The sequence below is a fragment of the Rhipicephalus microplus genome, chromosome 9, assembly GCF_043290135.1.
Source record: "Rhipicephalus microplus isolate Deutch F79 chromosome 9, USDA_Rmic, whole genome shotgun sequence".
Lineage (NCBI taxonomy): Eukaryota > Metazoa > Arthropoda > Arachnida > Ixodida > Ixodidae > Rhipicephalus > Rhipicephalus microplus.
The window spans coordinates 76,959,144-76,973,922 of NC_134708.1; positions in this window are offsets into that span (position 1 = coordinate 76,959,144).

Genomic DNA, 14,779 nt, shown 5'->3' on the forward strand with positions numbered 1-14,779 from the left:
CCACTGTTACACCCGCCCCACATGATGTGGCGGAGGGTGGCTAGTTCACGTTCGCACGCGCTACACTTAGCGTCCACAAACATGTCGGGGCATACGTGCCGGGCCAATGCTGGCGTTAGCACACATTCCGTTTGCAGTTGTCGGAGCTTCACTGCTTCCGCACGTGACAGTTCACGATGCGGGGGCGGAAAGGCTCTCCTGGCCTCTCTGTAGGCCGCCAGGATTCCTCCGTAGTCGGTGAGGGGATCGAGGTCTTCTCGTTCTTCACCGCTGGTTTCAGGGAGACGGGCTGCCGCGGTCCGGCACGTGATGAGATCACGGGCCACAGCGTCCGCCTCCTCGTTGCGGTTCTCGATGTCGGGAGCCAGGTGTCGTCCCATGTGGGCTGGGAACCATTTGAGGGCGATGGTTGGTCCTGCAGCGGCGCCGCGAGCAGCCCGCGAGGCCGCGATGGACGTCACTAGCCACTCCGTGCCCCGCCAGACCATGCCTCGGGCAAAATTCCTAATTGCCTGCTTTGAGTCGCTTAGCACCGTGCGCGTGCCCGGCCTACCTGTGGCCAGGGCTATCGCCGCCTCCTCTGCCTGGCCGGCTGTTCGGGCGCGCACGGTGCTTGCTGTTAGTAGTTTACCGGTAGTGGCGCTGACCACCACTGCTGCGAAGGCGTTGCGTCTTCCCGAATATCTTGCGGCGTCCACGTAGACTGCGCCCTCGTCTCTCTGATGTTGACGGGCCAGCGCCACTGCTCTCGCCGCTCGCCTGCCCGCGTCCCTTTCTGGGTCCATGTTCTTTGGCAGCGGGTAGACAATGATTTTCCTCGCTGCCTCATCGCTCAGGGGGACTTGCTTTTCTAGCTCCCCGTCCGGTCCTGCACCCGGGCGTTCTCCAGGAGGTAATAATCCTACCCGATCGAGTAATCCTCTGCCCGCGGCTGTGTCGCTCAGGCGGCTCAGCTGCGAAGCTCTCTGGGCCTCGCTGATCTCCGAGAGCGTGTTGTGTGTTCCCAGAGACAGCAAGGCCGTTGTCTTTGTGCCTGGTAGGAGCCCAAGAGCCCCCGCGTAAGCCTTCCGGATGGCAGCGTCGATCTTGGCTCGTTCCGCGCCGGTCCAGCGGTGAAAGGCCCCCGCATATGCCGCGTGGCTTATAACGAAAGCCTGCAGCAGATGCAGGAGCCCCCTCTCTTTCATGCCCCGGTAGCGGGACGACATTCGCTTGACCAGGCGCGCTGCGATGCCCATCTTGGTTGTGATGTTCTTGACCGCCGTGGCGTTGGTTTGGGTGCCGTCCACGAACATCCCCAGGACTCGAAGCCCCGGGACGTGCGGGATCTGCATACCGTCACTGGTGCGCACGATGATGTTCTCGGCCGCCTCTCGACTTGCCTTCTTTCTGTGCCTCCCAGGTGGTGGCAGGATGAGTAGCTGTGATTTTTGTGGCGAACACCGCAAGCCCGTGCCCAAGAGTGCGGACTCCACGGCGTCCACCGCCGCCTGCAGACCCGCCTCGATGTCTCCGTCGCTTCCACCCATGGCCCAGATGGTTACGTCGTCGGCGTAGAGGCAATGTCGTATCCCCGGGCCCAGCGCCTCCAGACGCCTGGCCACCTCGATCATGACAATGTTAAACAGGAACGGGGAGATGACCGAGCCTTGTGGGGTCCCGACACTGCCCAGCTCTCGTTCTTCGAGCTTCGTTCCTCCCACCTCCAGCCTGGCCGTGCGGCGAGAAAGGAAGGCTCTGATGTAGTTGTACGATCTTGCGCCCAGCCCCAGGCGGGACACCTGAGCCAGGACCGACGAGTGTCTAACGTTGTCGAAGGCGCTCTGCAGGTCCAGGCCCAAGATCGCTCGGTTGTCATTCTTTGGAGTCCCGCCCGGTGGGTCAAGGACTTCTCGTTGGATCAGGAGCATGGCGTCTTGCGTTCCCAATTTGGCCCGGAAGCCAAGCATTGAGTCCGGGTAGACATGGTGCGCTTCCATGTAATGGTTCCACCGGGTGTTAAGAACGTGCTCCAGTACCTTTCCCACGCAGGACGTGAGCGAGATGGGACGCAGGCCCTCTATACCCGGTGGCTTGTTTGGTTTTGGCAGCAGGATCGTCTTTGCTGTCTTCCAGGCCTTGGGCAGCTTGCCGTTACGCCAGCATTCGTTGTAGTAGCGTGTCAGTGATGTGATGGCTGAGTCACTCAGGTTGCGTAGAGCTTTGTTAGTAACTCTGTCGGGTCCGGCGGCCGAACGACAGTTCAGGTCCTGGGCCGCCTGCCTCACTTCCCATTCCTCTAGATCTCGGTCGAGGTGGAGGTTCGGCTGGCCGGCGTAGTCTGGGTGATCTTCGTGACTGGTGATGGGGAGGTAGCGCTCGTTGAGTCGCTTGAACATCTCCTCTTCGCCCAGTTGACGAGCGGTGGTGTGTAGGATTCGGGCCATGCGTGTACGTTGGTATTCGCAGCTCTTGGTCTCATCCATCAGTTGCCTGAGGAGTTTCCAAGTGCCGCCACGGTGAAGCTGTCCATCAGCCTGGCTGCAGAGTGCAAACCACTGCTGTGAGCAGAGCTGCCTGCTGTGTCGCTCGATCTCTCGGCCGAGTTCTGCGATCTTCTTTCGTAGCTTTCTGTTGTGACGTTGCCACCGCCAACGCTTTTGGAGCGAGCGCCTGGCTTCGAGGAGGTGGGCTAGTCTCGGGTCCATGGTTTCGATTTCCTCGGGTGCATCGATCTCTTCTGTGGCCCCTTCTGTTGCCGCCAGCAGCTTCGCTGACCACTCGTCAATATTGTCGACTTCGCCGAGTTCTGTGTTACGGAACTTGCTCCAGTCGACGAGTTGCGAGGCCCACCACTGGTGAATACGGCGACGCCGACGGCGAAATCCAACTGAGGGCGTGCATATAATTAATATCGCAATAAAATAATGAATGGAATCCTTCCCGCACACACACTGAGAGAGAGAGAGAGAAATGTTATTTGCGAATGACGCGTAGCATTCCAAATGGTCGGGCCCTTATTCCGGGGCTCCGCTGGCCCTAGCCATCATCTTTACCCTTTGGACCAGCCAGCGCTGATCAGCAACGGCCGAGCTGGACAGTAGTGCCTCCCATTGTTCCTCTGTGTGATTTATGTAATCCTTCACAAATTTTTATGGCCTTGATCCATATTGAATATATGGAGTGATTCGGCCACTTTTGCCGCAGTGCATCTGTGTCATGAAAAAAAAATAAAGGCTACGACCCTTAAAATTATTTATGTATGCCTTCTCTAGTATAAAGACACACAAAACACTGACGTGTTCTTATAGTGCCTCAGATATGCGCAATAATTGGTTTTTAATCGACAATCGCACAAGTATGAACGCTGAAACGTGAGGTGGGTGCTGCGAATGGGGTGGCCGTTTAAGGTATAGTTTGGTGCCGTTTGGGGTATCGTTCACGTGGACAAACAAACAAATGTACAGGTCCCCAAGAAAGACTATACTCTTTAAAAGGTGCAATATACCTCTAACGGGGTGCGTCACAGCGTGACGTCACCGATGCACGTGCAAGGCGGTGGTTGGCAAAACACTCCCGCCGGTGGCTGAGTAGGGCAGTCGCTCGGTGCTTGGGGCAATTGTTTTTTTTTTTTTTTTTTGAGGCTTAATCTTCATCTAACAGTGGTAAAATTAGCGGTGGTATGTGTCAGAGAACATCTAGGTGTGTAGTAAAGTGCGTGATGAAATATTCGCCACGCTGGCTGGCTGTTCATTTTGGAGAAGTGAACACACGTGGCCGCCTATGCGAGGAACAGCGGCATCGTCTTCGAAAATGTGCAGTGTTGACTGTGGCGTGCAGTGTGCGTTGAAAGGTATCGACAATATTGGTTTACCTTTATGGACGGTTAAACTGAGAATATTGTGCGTGGTGTGTGCAGTGTGAATAACGCGGTGCGTCCTGTTTGCGAGAACACTGGTATTCGTTGTGGGCCGGTTGCAGTAACTGGGTGTCGATGGAACTTTATGATCTGACATTTTAGTCGAGGTAAAAATGCATTTGAAGTAATCATCTGCGAGTGGGCACATCTTAGCGTAGGCACGGTGTGCGGAAAAATAAAAGTGCATGATCTCCGGGTGATATACACGACTATGCATGAGCTATAAGCATGTTGTAGCCTTGCCGAATCTGCATATATGCTTCACCACGGCTATAACTCGTAATATTGAATACCTGATACGTGTTAATATAATCAGCGGAGATTTTCGCTTCTTATATACTTTGTACTTTTACGGCGCGATCCTTATGAAGTGACAATGCGCATTAGAAGTTTGTGTACCAAGTTTAAAGGAGCAAAACACGTTATAGGTGTCAAATACAGCAAGGTAACTGTGCTAGATAATATGATATATTATTAAGCTGTTGGGTTTTACATCACATGATTTTACAGGGGGTTATTGAGAAACGAAGCGGCAGAATTGCACTTTAATTTTCACTACAAAGGATTTGTTAACCTCAGTCTAACGCACGGCTAGAAGTGTTTCTTTTTTTTTTCTTTCAACTCTGATTAGACTTTTGCGCAATGAGTTAGAATCTTATCCGTGAGGTTGCGCACAGCATGCAGCTCAAAACGATGCTGTCGCCAATGCTCCACCTCGTTTAAAACTGCGTTGCACATGCCACGATGGATATTGAAAAAGTTTACATTTATGCCATGCAAATATTACTTAAAGTTCCAGTTACTGTGTACATTGAAAAAGTTCGCTTTCGAAAAATCAGATTTTTTTATGGCTGCCATCTACGTCGTGAACTTACTCACCGTGCTGGGCAGCCTGCGGGGCCTTCAGACTCCAACCTAATGGTCTTTAGGGATGTTCTCCTCACTTTCAATGTGGTGACCAAAAATTGTCAGCTGGACAGAAGGATTTTCCTCCTTCCTCATATGCAACTTTGTAGGGCCCAGGCATCTACCCTCCGCCTGCTTCAAACCAGGTCGTACCCTAGTCTTCGTTCCCACAGCCAGTTTATTGAAAGCATTAATCCAACATGCCCAGATTGTGGCACCGTATCTACGTTAGACCACATGCTCTGGTAGTGCCCCTCATCACGCGATTCTCGGCACATAACCCAAGAGGCATGGAGCTCTGTCCTCAGGAGCTCAGAACTTGCACATCAACTCTGGGCTGTCCAGAGGGCCCACGATGGTGAGGCTCGGCCAACCCGTTCCGACGTGGGAGCGGCCCGCTGCTCTACCTCCTTGAGGTAGTGTTCCTCAGGACCTCAATTGAGTTCTCTGTCGGCCCTCTACGTGGGTGAAGCCCACTGCATGCTAGTCGCGTTTCTCCCTCCATCCATTCATCTACGACGAGCAAATTTCCACACTATGTGCAGTGACCTTTTCATGAACCCATTCTTTCAAATTCTGTGACTTTAAAACATAGCAATGTAGAAATTTCTGTCGAAGGAATGCAGACACGCAGCTCTGCTATGCAGAAAAATGTCGCCGGTGAAACTTTCTTGCCAACCAGCATCTGCTCCGAGAGAGGCTATGGTGGGCGGGGTGCCCGCAGTGACGTCACACTGTTTACAAACAGGGAGAGGTCGTACTTGTTATCGTCGCGTAAAGTAGCACATTTTGTTGTTTAATTAGATATGTTTGCACACGTCGGGTTATTACGAGTACTTGTACGGTCGCCTATGTCTGAAAACATTTCTGAAATAGCAGCCCCTCTCCATTCTCAGTGTGCTTGCTCGTATCACATCAGTGTGCTGCTGTGAAAACGACTGAGGCAACGTTACAAGTAACGTCGGATTGAAGTGCGTCCGTGCACGATAGATCAAAGTCAGAAAAATTTAGAACAACCGCTGCCATTTTTTATCATGACATGCATTCCTTTCACTGCTTCCGTTCACAATGAAATGTTTATATGATATCAATAATCGCTTGTGTCGGCGATTATTGCTATTTGCGAACGTTGCAATTTGCGAGAGAAGCTCTCGTCTCGGAACACAGTGCCTATTCCGTAAACCAGATTAGAGAATAAACACTTACCATGACCTTACTATAATTCGTTCGTGAGCGAATGCCGCCGTTAAGGGCAGTGGGCTGTTTGCACCAGAGGTTTGGGCCCCAACCTCAGGCTAGAGTTTAAGGGAGCGGAGTTGCGCATAAGTCCGCCATTATGTTCCACGGCTCTTCCACGCGCGCCCCTTTTTAAATGCATTTCTTAGCGAACCTTGGCGACTTTGAGCGTATCTATCTATCTATCTATCTATCTATCTATCTATCTATCTATCTATCTATCTATCTATCTATCTATCTATCTATCTATCTATCTATCTATCTATCTATCTATCTATCTATCTATCTATCTATCTATCTAGCCGCCTACGACTTCTAGCTCTCCTGGCCGTTTCGATAATGGTATCGATACCATACTTCGCATGGCATAACATGACTGTATGAAGAACATATATGGCTAGTCATAACATGAAAATCATGACATTTGTCATTAATGTCATGATTTGCTTTTCATGGTCCTGCAGCTCTGGCAATGGTGTCGTTCACATGGCGTGTTGCAAAACTGGTATGGTAAGCCATGATTGCATTGCGAACACAAGCGACAAACCTTAACATGAAAATCATGACATGCGTGTCATGTAACAGCGTTATAACTACACGCCAAGCTCATGGTGCGCTTGCGGCCATTTCGCTGGCGTCACATATACCAAATGTGGTATTACAGTACGTGAATGGATGACGAAGGTATGTGACTGGTGCAGGCATGATAATCATGAGATGCGTGCCATGTAACAACATGACTACATGCCAAGCTCATGATGCGCTGGCAGCCGTTTCGCTAGCGTCACATATAGGGAATTTGTTATTACAGTACGTGAATGGATGACGAATGTATGATACTGGTGCACACATGATAATCATGAGATGCGTGCCATGTAACAACATGACTACATGCCAAGCTCATGATGCGCTGGCAGCCGTTTCGCTAGCGTCACATATACCGAATTCGGTATTACAGTACGAGAATGGATGACGAATGTACGATACTGGTGCACACATGATAAACATGAGATGCGTGTCATTTAACAACATGACTACATGCTACGCTCATGATGCGTTCGCGGCCATTTCGCTAGCTTCACTTATACCAAATTTGGTATTACAGGACGTGAATGGATGACGGAGGTATGATACTCGTGCAAACATGACAAACATGAGATGCGTGTCATGTAACAGGCAGCATGACTACATGCTATGCTCATGATGCGCTCGCGGCCGTTTCTTAGCTTCACTTGTATCAGACTTAGTTTTACGCGACGCGCACGGACGACATAGGTAAATGACACATCCAAACATGATAATCACGATATGCATGTCATGTAACATGACAACATACCACACTTATGACGCGCTCGCGGCCGTTTCGCTAGCTTCACATGTGCCTAATTTGGTATTACGTGACCCCAATGGAGGACGAAGGTATGTGACTGATGCAAACATGATAAGCATGAGATGCGTGTCATGTGAGAACGTCACTACATGCCACAGTAAAGGCACCAAGACATTTCGACGTGATGTGGTGCACGTGCTCGCCGGCGTTCATTTCGTCGTGTCAGGCCAGCGTTGCCACGCCAGGCGCCCGTCCTGCGATATACTCGCAAGCACCCGCCGTGCTGCGTTGCTTTGACGCATGCACATTTCAGCGCGTGCGGCATCTTTCCGTCACGAAAAGAGGGAGACGCAGTGTTGCCTGGGTAACGCATCGGCGCGAAATGCAGCATATCGTATTTCGTGCCGGTTGCCGTCAAACCGCGTCGATGGACGCCTGTCGCGCCTGGCGTCAGACAATAGAGTGCTCGCGTTTCGCTAACGCAGCGTCGCTGTGCCCTTATTGGGCCCTTCATGATGCGCTCGCGGCCGTTTCGCTAGCTCCACATATACCAAAATCGGTGTTACGTGACGTAAATGGATGATGAAATATATGACTGGTGCTAACATTATAATCCTGACACGTGTGCCATGTAAGAACATGACAACATGCGACGCTCATAGCGTGCTCGCGGCCGTTTCGCTAGCTCCACATATACTAAATTTCGTATCACGTGACGTGAATAGATGACGACGGTAAACGACACATCCAGACATGATAATCATGACACGGAAGTCACGTATTGCATAGCTTACCTCCACCTCGTAACGTTGTGCTGATTTCAAAGTGACATATCAACATTTCTAACTTGGGCTTCGCATATCATCGATTCCCACTGCACGTGGGATCTGCCAATTTTTTTACCTTCCAGCCCGCTCGTTCGCTCTGTTCGACAGCGCGTGCACCAGAATGCCAAAAGAAGCGCAAGGTCGACGCGGAAACACCGAGCGATGATATCGGGACGAAAATGACGTAATTCGTACTGGCAGTCCTTGGTGCGCGCCGCCTTCTGCGCCTCGTTCCAGACACTCCGCTCTGTCGAAGACGTGCATATCTCATCATTTTTTTTTCAAAAACCAACCCTTTGTGATAAGGCAGTTCGCGCGCTGTCTGCTGGAGTGACACCTTGCGCTTTTTTCTAGCGTTTCGGTGCATACGCTGTTGAAAGGAGTGAATGGGCAGGCTGGTAGGTAACAAATTGGCAGATACCACGTACAGTGGGATCGATGATATGCGAAGCACGAATGAGAAATGTTGATATGTCACTTTAAAATCAGCACAACGTTACGAGGTGGAGGTAAATGATGCCGTACATGATTTCCGTGTCATATTTATCATGTTTGGATGTGTTGTTTACCTTCGTCATCTATTCACGTCAGGTGATCCGAAATTTAGTATATGCGGCGCTAGCTAAACGGCCGCGAGCACGCTATGAGCGTGGCATGTTGTCATGTTCTTATATGACACGCGTGTCTGGGATATCATGTTTGCCCCAGTCAAATATTTTGCCATTCATTGACGTCACGTAACACCAATTTTGGCATATGTGCAGCTAGCAAAACGGCCGCGAGCGCATCATTAAGGGTCCAATATACTCTAATGTAGCGTTGACGCGTGCGCACGCTGGGCACAGCGACGCTACGTTAGCCAAATGCGAGCACTCTATAGTCTGACGCCAGGCGCGACCAGCGTCCGTCGGCGCGGCCCGACGGCAACCGCCGCGAAATGCGACATGCTGCATTTCGCGCCGAGGCGTTACCCTAACAACACTACGTCTCCCTTTTTTCGCGACAGAGGGACGCCGGATGCACTGAAACGCGCATGCGACCATTATCGAAACGGGCAGGAGAGCTAAAAGTCGTAGGCGGCTAGATAGATAGATACGCTTAAAGTCGCCTAAGTTCACTAAGAAATGCTTCGCATGTAAAAAAGGGCGCGCGTGCGCAATGCGCGCTTTTGAGCTTCGCAGAAGACTCAGCGGTGATCTTTGACTTGCGCTCCCGCGGTCCGCAAAATTTTTACAGCCACTGTACGTACAAGGTAAAACCCCCAATGGCAGTCGCGATGAGGCTGAAATCTGTGCGGGCAGAGAACGCGTGGGCGCCGCGCCATCGTGCACGTAAGGTTGGCTTCGCCGTGTGAATTTGAACATTTGACGTCACTTGGCGCCACGTGACAGCGCTCGCCGAATAGCGGCGCGAGCGGTGGAAGGAAAATGTATGTGCAACGCGCAACTCTACCTCGGGCATAGAGGAATGAAAAACTAAGGAGATGCCCTATCCTTTCCCAATGCGTTGCGAGAAGTATGCCGGAAGTGACGACAAACCAGTATGGGGCAAACAAACCAGTATGGAGCAAACAAACCAGTATGGGGGCAAACAAAACGGCAGACGGTCCGCGGCGTGCTCTCAGCGCTGTTTCGCTTCTATAGTCCGGGCGTTAACTTCACGCGTATTGTATGGTTTGCGTGCAGTAAAACGTTGCGCGCACACCTTTCCCAGACTGTTCGTGTGTGGCAGGCCCGAATGCGGCGTGCTGAAATACTGCGTAGAATGTTTTTGTGCAACGACACAGAAAGGACCGGTACGTGTCTTGATGAAAATCATCCAGCCCCTGCATCATCGTATTCGAACTCACCAGGCAGTCACGCGTTCTACTCGCCGCAAGGCCTCTCTCTCTCTTTCTCTTAGCCAGATTTCCTGATCTACGGGCCAAGTGGTACTTATTTTCTCGTATATAGTGTTAGTGTGGCAATGCACGATTTTGAGAGCTTGCTTCGGAGCTATTCTGTGAAAATCCAGCCTAGTACTTGACGTACTTCACGTCAGTAAGAAGGCACAGCTGTATTGTATACTTGATCGTGCACGTTACTTGATCGTGCACGTTTGTATGCGCACTGTATTTCCAGTGCGCATACAAATAACACGCAGCGAGCGCACACCATACAATGCACACACACTTAGTCCGGTAACAAGAAAAGTTATTGTCCTTCCGTATGAATGACACAACTTCTAAAAACGCGACACGATGCCTACAACACTAAAAACGAAAGTTCGCGTGTGTTGACACAATGAGTAAGAACCAACGGAGCGTACATCTTAGAACTCCGCGTGCAAATGCCACCAACAGTGAAGCGAACATGCGCGATAAGTGATACCAGGTACATCCAGCGGTGCACACGATTCGCACCGAGTATACACTACAGCTGGGAATCGCACAGCTTTTCTAAACAGAAAAAAAAACACGCAAAAGAAGCAGTACTCGTGGATTGACTCGCTACCGGCAGAGAACACCACTTCCAAGGCCGCTGCGGCAGCTTCTCGCCGGAAATCGCGAATCTGCTTCTCCGCTAGGAGGTAGGGCGGGTGTTTGCGATGCAGGAGGTGTTTAGGATACAGGAGGTCAAGCTAGAGATAACAGATGAATACAAATATCTGGGCGTAGGGATAAGCAATGGGACCGAGTTCCTAAGAGAACACGAAATATACGTGACGATTAAAGGTAACAGAAACGCAGCAGTGATGAAAAATAGGGCACTGTGGAATTACAGTAGGTATGATGTTGTGAGAGGGATATGAAAAGGGGTCATGGTTCCTGGTGTAACATTTGGCAATGCGGTCTTGTGCATGAGATCAGAAGTTCAAGCAAGATTAGAAATTAAGCAACGTGGAATAGGTAGGCTTGCTTAAGGAGCTCACGGGAATACACCAAATCAGGGAGTATAAGGTGATATGGGATGGACATCATTTGAGGGCAGGGAAGCTAGCAGCAATATAAAATTTGAGAAGCAATTGATATAAATGGGGGAGAAACGTTGGGCTAGGAAGGTTTTAAGCTACTGGTACATGAAGAATGTCGATCCAAATGAAGGAAGCGAACCAGAAAATTGACGGGTAAATACTTAAAAAACAGCAGGAGGCCAAACCAAAAAGAACTATCGGTTAAGAAGAAGGTGAAACAAGCTGAGACCGATATTGGAAAAATTGGCATGATTAAGAAGTCCGCACTAGCGATCTATCGAACGTTTAAGCAGGAAATTGCCGAGGAAAGGATCTATGATAATACTCGGGGTTGTTCTCTACTGTTTGAGGCCAGGACAGGAGTATTGCGAACCAAGACATATCGGGCGAAATACGAAGGGGTAGACACGGTATGCAGTGCATGCGGAGAGAGGAGGAAACTGCCGAACACTTGATATTGTTCTGATGGCGCAGATTTTTTCAAAGCACTGGGGTTTAGGGACCGGGAGGGCAAAATAGACTTTAAGCGGGTAGAATTATCTAGAAGGAGGTTATCTGATTGGTGGCTAAAGTCAAGGCACGAGTGAAAATTAAGCCATTCACTGCAAAGTACCAGTCCAATAGTTCACTATTTAAAGGAAAAAAAAAGATCAATCTAGTTGTTAGTTCACTAAATATTACGGCTAGGTGGCATTAGCCGCCGCCCGATCTAAAGGGTACAGCCACATCAATCCAACCATACGGTGGCTTCACGATGTCACACAGGTCCCGTTAATTAGGGAGGCGATCGCCGGGCTAATTCCAAGGGCCGAAGTATCAGCCCACCGAACCGCACCACGAAAGCGTGGACAATTTAGAAGTGGTCCTTTTTGGCGCGCCAGCGGACGCCGGTGTGGCCCAAAGAACAAGTCAGAGCCGAGAGTTGATAAACAAACAAAATTATATTCTCAATAATGGCAGATCGAAAACAAGACACAAAAATGCACACTCCACAATAGTTGCATACAATATGTCACCAATCAAACCAATCAAACAACGTACTACACAGTACAATCAGCCACACTTGAAACAACGGACACAGACAACAATACGCACTACAATGCAGTCGCATGCATTGAACAACCAAGACACTTTAAGACTAAAGAGATAGAAAACCTATTCAGTCCAAAGTTCCTGGAACCAAAGTCTAGATGATACTCTTCCGAGAATCACTCACTCAAAGTCCAGCGTTGTAAACGTTCCGCAGCCCTCGAAGTTTCTCTTCCAGGAAACCTCACGTCTTCAGTAGGCCACTCTCCAAGCTTCAAACTTCTTCGCCGGAAACACGTCGGCTTCCCACACGCAGCTGTTGCCACGCGTCTTCGCTCGATAGCGGTAAACACACGCTCTTGCCTGTAGCTCGAGCCTTCACCCCTCAGGTGGAAATCCTCTTCATCTCCTGCTTTGTCGCTACGGACAAAACCTTCGCCGACTACACGGCGGGATCCCTTCGCGCTCTGGCACTAACTTCCGTCTTCTCCTGATCTCTTGTCTCGGCCGTTCGATTAAATACCTTCCGCACGACATTCCAGAAAGTTCTCGTCATTTCGTCGGCGCGATACACAGCGAAGGCTGGGGAGAGGCGCGAGACTGTACGAATGCCCTCCGCGATGGATGACTCAACCCGGCGTGACCACGCCTCTTTCGTTCTAGAAAAATCCAGTGCTTGCTCGGCCGCCTTGTGGGGTGAGGAGGTTCGTCGGCGAAGCCACGCTTCCGAGGGGAGAGCGCGCGCCCGGGGAGCCTTGGATGTTTGTTTTCTTTTTTTTCTTTCGACCTCCCGGCCTCTCTTCCGCGCGTTATCGCAAGAATTTGGCGGCGTGCTCATTTTTAGCGCTCGTTCTGTGACACACGAATATGACGTCATGACCTCTCCTATACTTTTCTTTCCTCCATGGGCCATAGAGTTTCCTAATATACACTAGAGGGAACTCTGGCGCTGGTGTCTATGGGAGCTGCAACGCACGGCGCTTCAGCGAGAATGGGAACGATGGGTAGTACTAGTACACACATTTGTCTAATTTTCGTACTTCTGGCCTGCTTCTAGCTCCGTGTGTGTTAGTGTGGCTTGGAGCTGTTTTTTCATAAAAAAAATGAATGAGCAAATGTTCACCGTTCGCACTTCAGAACCTTACTCTTTTAAGCTTACCATTTTGAATCGGGTCACAAAGTTTAAAAGGGTTCGTTCTTTCCTTCAAAACAAAACCGTAACCAGCAATAAACAAAGCCACAAGTATGATTCGCCGCACGCAAGTACGAAGACCAGGCAAATGTGTGTACTACTCAACATTCCCATGGTCGCTGAACGATCGCAGCGCCAGAGTCCTCTCTAGTTAATTTTAGGAAACTGTATGTCATAGGCATGTCCTCCTAGATATCTCTTGCCTGCCGGATTATCGGCGGTCACAATAAAAACGGCCGTCGTCGAAACTATGGTGGTGGCGCCACCTGAATAAGGATGTCTTCAAATAAGTTTTTACGTTTTTGTAGCCTAAATTCAACAAAAAGAACGTAAAAAATTTTAAAAAAGACGTAAGCGTAATTATAATTAACCCTATGTAAGTGCCGCTCTTATTCAGCAGGCAACTTCTTCATTACAAGGCATAGCCTCTGAAATTTGTAGCAAACGCTAAAAATGTCGATTTTAAAGGCCAAGTAGAAAGATCCTTATTCCTACGTAGGCAGCGCCGCCATAGACGACGGGTGTTTCGCGCTTATTCGACAGGCAAGGGAAATTTCGGAGGCTATGCCATAGGCCCATAGAGTTTCCTAATGTACACTAGAGGGAACTCTGGCACTGGTGTCTACGGGAGCTGCAAAACACGGCTAGGGTGGCTAGAAGGTTACCATAGCTTGTCCGCCACGGCTCAGCACGAGACCTGGGGAGGCACACATTCGGCCGCCAGCCGCGGCCGCTCACTGCTAGACCAGATCCACTGCGCAACACGTAACCATAGCAACGCCGCCATTGTGCCTAGTAAATATGGCCGTCATGATGTCATTTCCGCCACATTTTTTACGCCCTGCGCCGGCTGGACATGCCCTCTCCTTACCTTTTTCTTTCCTCCGTGGTGGGGATGATGAGTAGTACACACAGTTGTCTAATCTTCGTACTCTTGGCCTGCTTCTGGCTCCGTGTGTGTGTTCGTGTGGCTTGAAGCTGTTTTCTCACGAAACAAAAATCAGCAAATGTTCAACAGTTGCGCTTCACTACCTTATTTTTTAGAGCTTACCTTCTTATATCGGGTCACGAAGTTCAAAAGGGTTCGTTCTTTTCTTTAAAACAAAACCGCAACCAGCAATAAACAAAGCTGCAAGTACAATTCGCCGTCTGCAAGTACGAAGACTAGGCAAATGTGTGTACCTCGTACATAGCCTCCTAGATTTTCTTTGTCGAATCAGCGCGAAACGCCGGCCATCTATGGCGGCGCTGCCTACGTTGAGATAAGGGTCTTTGTACGTGGCCTTTGAGATGGGCATTTTTGGCGTTTGTTACAAATTTTAGAGGATGCCTGGTATTGAAAAAGTTGTCGGCTGAATGACGGCGTCACTTACGTGGGGTTATTTATAATTACGTTTACGCTTTTAAAA